Source organism: Oryx dammah, unplaced genomic scaffold (genome assembly GCF_014754425.2).
Source record: "Oryx dammah isolate SB20612 unplaced genomic scaffold, SCBI_Odam_1.1 HiC_scaffold_27, whole genome shotgun sequence".
NCBI classification, from domain to species: Eukaryota; Metazoa; Chordata; class Mammalia; order Artiodactyla; family Bovidae; genus Oryx; species Oryx dammah.
Window position 1 is genome coordinate 44,534,962 of NW_024070211.1, and position 6,361 is coordinate 44,541,322.

At 40.3% G+C, this 6,361-nt stretch overlaps 1 protein-coding gene across 7 annotated transcripts in view; it reads right to left on the bottom strand.

Annotated features, from left to right (window-relative positions):
* CARF (calcium responsive transcription factor) overlaps window positions 1-6,316 on the bottom strand; it is a 79,561-nt gene extending 73,245 nt beyond the window's left edge. For all 7 annotated transcript variants that reach the window (XR_005719024.1, XR_005719022.1, XR_005719019.1 and 4 more), the window contains exons 1-2: window positions 6,163-6,316; window positions 1,671-1,834 (exon numbers count right to left, since the gene is read on the bottom strand). The gene's annotated coding sequence lies outside the window, so the exon portion shown is untranslated. The remainder of the gene's footprint in view (window positions 1-1,670; window positions 1,835-6,162) is intronic.
* Window positions 6,317-6,361: the final 45 nt, after the last annotated feature.

The following is a 6,361-nucleotide window of genomic DNA, read 5'->3' on the forward strand; positions in this document are numbered from 1 at the left end:
GAAACCTAAACATCTCTGACCTCATGAAAAAGCTAGAATTCTAACTATGCAGGAATTGCAGTCACTGAGAAAATATTCTCTAAACAGATAAAAGCAGACCTTAGGACAGAAAGGTAAAAAGTGAAAACAGCTTAGGGGAAAAATTCTGAAAACTTACTCTCAGTTTCCTAATATGTACCCTGAATCCACTGCAAATCACTCCTTACTGGTTTACTTACACTTTTCTTCATTTACTTTCCCTTACCCTATTTGAAATTTGATCAATGAAATTTTCATTGGAGTTAACAAGGTCTTTTTTCTTAAAAAGAAAAACTCTGGAGAGATTATCAGTCATTGACAAATTTGTATATATTTATATAATAACTTTTTTCTTTTAACATACGTTAAAAACAACTACCCTGAAAAACTGGAACTTGGAGGTTAGAAAGCAAGTACGTTTGAGGCTCAGAGCACTTTAAAAGGGATTTTGCAGACCTGAGTGAGATGCTGTAGTGGAGGCAGGATGAGTGCCCTGGAGAAGGGCACTAGTGAAAGTGAAGGTCGCTCAGCTGTGCCCCACTCTGTGACCCCATGGACTGTATTCTCTGAATTCTCCAGGTCAGAATACTGGGGTGGGTAGCCTTTCCCTTCTCCAGGGGATCTTCCCAACCCAGGGATTGAATCCAGGTCTCCAGCATTGCAGGCGGATTCTTTACCAGCTGAGCCACAGGGGAAGCCCGCACTAGTAAAGGGATGGGATAATAACACAGGACGCTTGCCACATATAAACTACTCACTTCAGAACTTTGACCAGACTGCTGCTGTCGCTTCAGTCATGTCCGACTCTGTGCAACCCCACAGACGGAAGCCCACCAGGCTCCCCCATCCCTGGGATTCTCCAGGCAAGAACACTGGAGTGGGGTGCCATTTCCTTCTCCAATGCATCAAAGTGAAAAGTGAAAGTCAAGTCGCTCAGTCATGTCTGACTCTTCAGCGACCCCATGGACTGCAGCCTACCAGGCTCCTCTGTCCATGGGATTTTCCAGGCAAGAGTACTGGAGTGGGTTGCCACTGCCTTCTCCTTGACCAGACTGGAATTTTGCAAATGGAAGAAAGGTAACTTCTTTCCTACTGTCTTCTGGAAATTCAAAACTCAAAATTTTCCTTTATGCAGTACATTTAGTATGGAGTAGTACTACATGATAAAAAAGGCTTTGTGGTTATTATAAGAAAAAGTGGGTGTCAATATCTGCTGACCTGATTTATTGTTGAAATGGAGATTAAAAATACTTTTAAAATTACAGACATCCTTTTCAAAAAATAATTTGAATAAAGTGAAAACTATAACTCCTGCCTTCCCTAATTCTTCCATCAATTTGCATTATACTCCCTAATCCTGACAACTGCAGTGACTTAAAATACCCAAATTTCCCATCTAACCTCGATGTCAGCACATACTATAGATTATTATCCCTAACTTTCAATTAACCACCTCAAAGTAAAGTTTCAAAGAATGAAGATATTAAGACTAAATTGCTAGGAATAAAATGTTCTCTTCCAACTGGTAACCATAAACAAAACAAAGTACCTATACAAAAAGCGTAATTTGACTTTTTCATTAATATGTAATAGAGAATAGTTAACTTTTATAGAGCTGTTACTTTCAATTAGTCAAAAAATAAAATTATTACCTTCAGGCAGTAGCTCAAGTTTAAATTCAGGTCTCACGCATTCTACTATCCCCAGAAATACCCTCTTTTCCACTGAATTTCTTCCTTTGGGGAGCACTAAATCATGATGGTTGTGACTTCATTTATGTGAAAGTTATAATTATGTCTTCACAGCAGCATTTTTTCTGTAAAAAGAAGGTATTCAATGTATATTTATTTTCCTACACATAGAGAAATCTACTAGCTTTTGTTATGCAGATTTTACTGTAGCCAACAATTAACTCAAAGTGAAACAAAGCCTGGAACTACCTTTATGGAAGACTGCCATTACCTCTCTGTGCTGGGCATTCAGACTAAGGCCTTAAACTCTCACATTCTGTAACTACTACAGAAACAAAGATGTTCACAGTAAATTGCATTTTTCTCCACAAGGGAAATACTTACTGATTGGACATATTTACTAATTTGGAGCCACAGAAGCTTGAGAATAAAGGCCCCCCTCCTCATACAGCACCTCCTATAAAATCTTGGGATTAAATTGATAAGCTTATTTCCTAAGTAGTATGGAATGGGATAAAGAGAACAGAAAGAAAAAAGAAAGCATTAAATCTATAATCTAGAAGGTTAGAAATAATTGGCGTTCAGAACCCACACTAAGGCTATTAAATTTTGCTGGCAAACTGCTTTATAGAATATTTCATGTCACATTTTAAAAAGTGGATTTTATCTTATACCGAAAGCAAATAGGAAGAAACTGTAAAATCAGAATGTTTTAAATTCATAGGAAAAAGGGGCTTTTTATTATTTATACACATGTATTGAATATATGGTAGAGGGGAAGACACCATTTATGCTGTAGTTACTCAAATCTCCGTGGATTGTAATAGGGCTACCTCTGTTTTGATTTTGTTCAACAGCAAACTTATTTGTTCAAAACATTAAAGGTAACTCTCACTGTTAAGTTCTAAAAAATTGTCTTAATATTTGATTGTTTTGTTTTCTCTAGAAGCTTTTATGTGGTAAAATTTATCTGTTAAAAGCCAATAATCTAAGAGTAAATCCCAAAACAGGTTAATTGAAAGATGAAGCCACTTAAGTTTAGAGTTTCTCTTAATTCTAGGTACCCTGATTAATGTCCCAAGATGTTAAAGATATTAAAATCTTGTATTTAAAATCAGTGTCTGACCTTTATTAAACTACATTAAAAAAAAATACTGCTCAAAAGTACTTTAGAAAATACAATTTCCCTCATCTTTTAGGGTAGGTAAAACAACACAATGTTCCTTCTATGATGTATACAAAATTGCTATGAATCTGTGGTGTCAAAAATTACATCAAGACTCCTAGTTCACAAATATTTTACAAAGTATTTTTTAACAGAGGGACTTTGAAAGTTACAGTGTTAGCGCAACATCAAAATGGTAAATGTACTCAAATATATATAAACAATAAGCAATCCATTTCAACTTTTCATTTTTCAGTGAAAAAAACTTAAGGTCACTATCCACAGTATTTCTTTTATTTAAGGTTTGCCCTCTCTACTGGAGAAGGAAATGGCAACCCACTCCAGTACTCTTGCCTGGAAAATCTCATGGACAGAGGAGCCTGGTGGGCTGCAGTCCTTGTGGTCACAGAGTCGGGCACGACTGAGTAACTTCACCTTCACCCACTGGAGATGGAAATGGCAACCCACTCCAGTGTTCTTGCCTGGAGAGTCCCAGGGATGGGGGAGCCTGGTGGGCTACCTTATATGGGGATCGCAAAGAGTCGGACACAACTGAAGTGACTTAGCAGCAGCAGCAGCCCTCTCTAGAAACTCCCTGTAACCTTGGTTTCTACTTATTTCTTACCCTGTACATACCTCTTTTTATCTCTTTGCTCTTTGAGGGATTTACAAATTATTTCATTTAATCTCCACAATGATTCTGAGATAGACCTTATTATCTCTATTTATAGATAAGAAAACCAAAGATGTCAAGTAACTTGCTTAAGATCACGTAACATTACAGCTCAGATTCAAAACTAAGAAGGAAAAAAATCACCAAAATCAACAGAACTCCAACACCCACGCCGTCTTTGTATTAATATCATACCACACCATGCCATTACATACAGACAAAAAGAAAGTTTAATAAAGAGAAACATTTTCCAACTGTAGTTATCCAGACAACAAAGAGTCTCCATAAGGACTTTAGTAAAAAAATCATGTAGGAAATCATTAGAACCAAAAGCTTGAAGTTAATGTTCTAACACAGTTAAGAAAAACATTCAAAAGTAAAAATACTAACTACTCTAGGTATTATATAAAGGAAACACCAAATATGACACATAAGCCACTGATGAAATAAAACTAAAGCCCTCATAGTAGGTGTTCAGATATCTTGGAACACCTTAACTAGAAGTGTTATAATAATTAAAAATAATATATATATCTCCTTACATATCCATATAAGGGATATAATACGGTATCCCTTAACTAAAGGTCTCAGTCAAATGAAAAGTGTATTTTAGTGAATTCAACATTCTACTTTGCAAGTTGAAGTTTTATCTTATTAAGCACATATTTAGGTTCTGTATCTTACTGATCATAGAAAAATTTTTCACTCAAATTAGGATGAACCTGTATTGAGTATTACAATAGTATTTTCTTATTTTGATAAATTTCAAATTGATAGCTAAAAATGAATTAACCTGATTACACATTTAAAGCTGCATTTTAACAAAATAATATATTATCAACTAAAAATTATCTGAAGAACCTATAAGATTTATTTCAGGTTCTGATTTTAAATTCAGACAATTTTACTACTGTAACTGAAGAATCACTTATGATTAAAGGCAAATGATGTTTGAAGTTGTCAAATTTCTTTTCACTTCCACCAAATTCAAAACTATGTATTACATTGCAAGATTTCAATTGAGAGTTTCAAGTTTCAGGTGGTCTAGATAATGCATACAACCCTCACAATTACAATGAATCACGTGGTTACATGGCCACCGCTTCTATCTGCAATCCCAGTCCTTTCCTAGACCCATTAGCACAGAGGTTTTCTCTTCTTATTCCTCTAACCATGAGGCTAGTCTTTTTTAAGTTGTTCACATCCGCAGAGCTCCTAGTTAAACTAATACATAAAGGACAACCACGGAATAGTTGACATCTACTATGAGGCACTTAATCTCACTGCTGACCAAGATGTGGCACAGAGAGGTTAATAAATAAGCTGAGGCAGGATTAAACCCAGGCCTTCAGGTTCCACAGCCCGCACTCTAGGAAGGTGAGTAAACTGAAAATACTCCTAGTTTCATTATCACTGCGCTCTATTAACAGATTATTTTTCGCTTATAATTGCTCAAATTCCTTCTCATAGTCTATGGTTGACTTAAACACCATATGTCTTTTGTAGTACATCTTTAAGCAACGTAATAGAGGAACGCTTCAGTTGTCTACACCTGCACACAGCCCGCTTTGCCCACAATCTTGCAATCCAGTTGTGCCTTACTCTAAAATGCTGTCCTTTTAAGCCTCCCTCTTGAAGCTTTTCTGGCGAACGCCTTAAAAAGCGACTGTGAGAGCTGGATAGTATCTCTCCATCCATCCTCCCTCAGAAAAACAACTACATCCCATTAGAATAGTTCTCTGGACCGTTTGAGAATAAGATATAGGCGTCTGGATAATGTCAAGACCAAAAAAAGTTAAAAAAAAAAAAAAAGCGCAGGGAGAAGGTGTGGGAGGACGCCTTTCGCCTTCCACAAGGAAGGTGTGAAAGTCGCTCAGTCGTGTCCGACCCTTTGCGATCCCATGGACTGTAGCCTACCAGGCTCCTCCGTCCATGGAATTTTCCAGGCAAGCGTACTGGAGTGGGTTCCCATTTCCTTCTCCAGGGGATCTTCCCCACCCAGGGAGTGAACCTGGGTCTCCCGCATTGCAGGCAGACGCTTCACCCTCTGAGCGACCAGGGAAGCCTAAGGAAGGTATAAAGGATGTCATAAAGAGAAAAAAGAACCCTGAAAAGCGGGGCCGCGCAAAGGACCACATAGTGGGCGCTCCCGCCCAGGGGTCCTGTCTTCCTCTTCCGTGCCAGTGCGTACTCAGGCTCGGCAGCCCTCCTCACACCTAACTCGCATCTCCTCCAGCCTGCCTGTCCCGGGTCCGGGGCCCCCGTCCAGGCGGGGGCGGGGAGGGGAGCAATAGGCCTCTTCAGGTGGGGCCCCGAACACGGCCCGAGGCGGGGCCCGGAAGACGCCACAGAGGCCCGCGGCTCCCGGGGGCGGGGGCTGGCGCTTCCTCAGGGACCCGGCGGGTCAGGAGGTGACAGGAGGAGGAGGCAGCAGAAAGAAAGGGCGGGGGGGGGGAGGCGGGTTGGGAGGTAGCGTCTCGCCCGCCGGCGTAGACAGCTCTGCCAAACCTCCGACTTCCCCAGTCCCGCCGCCGCAGAGCGCCCTAGAGGGCGAGAAGGGAAGTCCACAAAGTGCTGGAGCATAGGGGAGAAAATTCAAAACGAGTCTACTCAACCTCGTCTTGGTTCCGAGGCCGCGCCATGGAGACCAGTACAGTGCGCAGCCGCGGCTACCGGGAGCGCGCAGCGCAGCCGCTTTAGAAAAGATCCTGATCAGCCACCGTCGCATGTTTCCTTCCTGATTGGTTCATTTTTTTTTTTTTCCGTATCCCCGCCTCTCACCTGGATCTAAAGCCTGAGGCTAGTAGCTGGAGC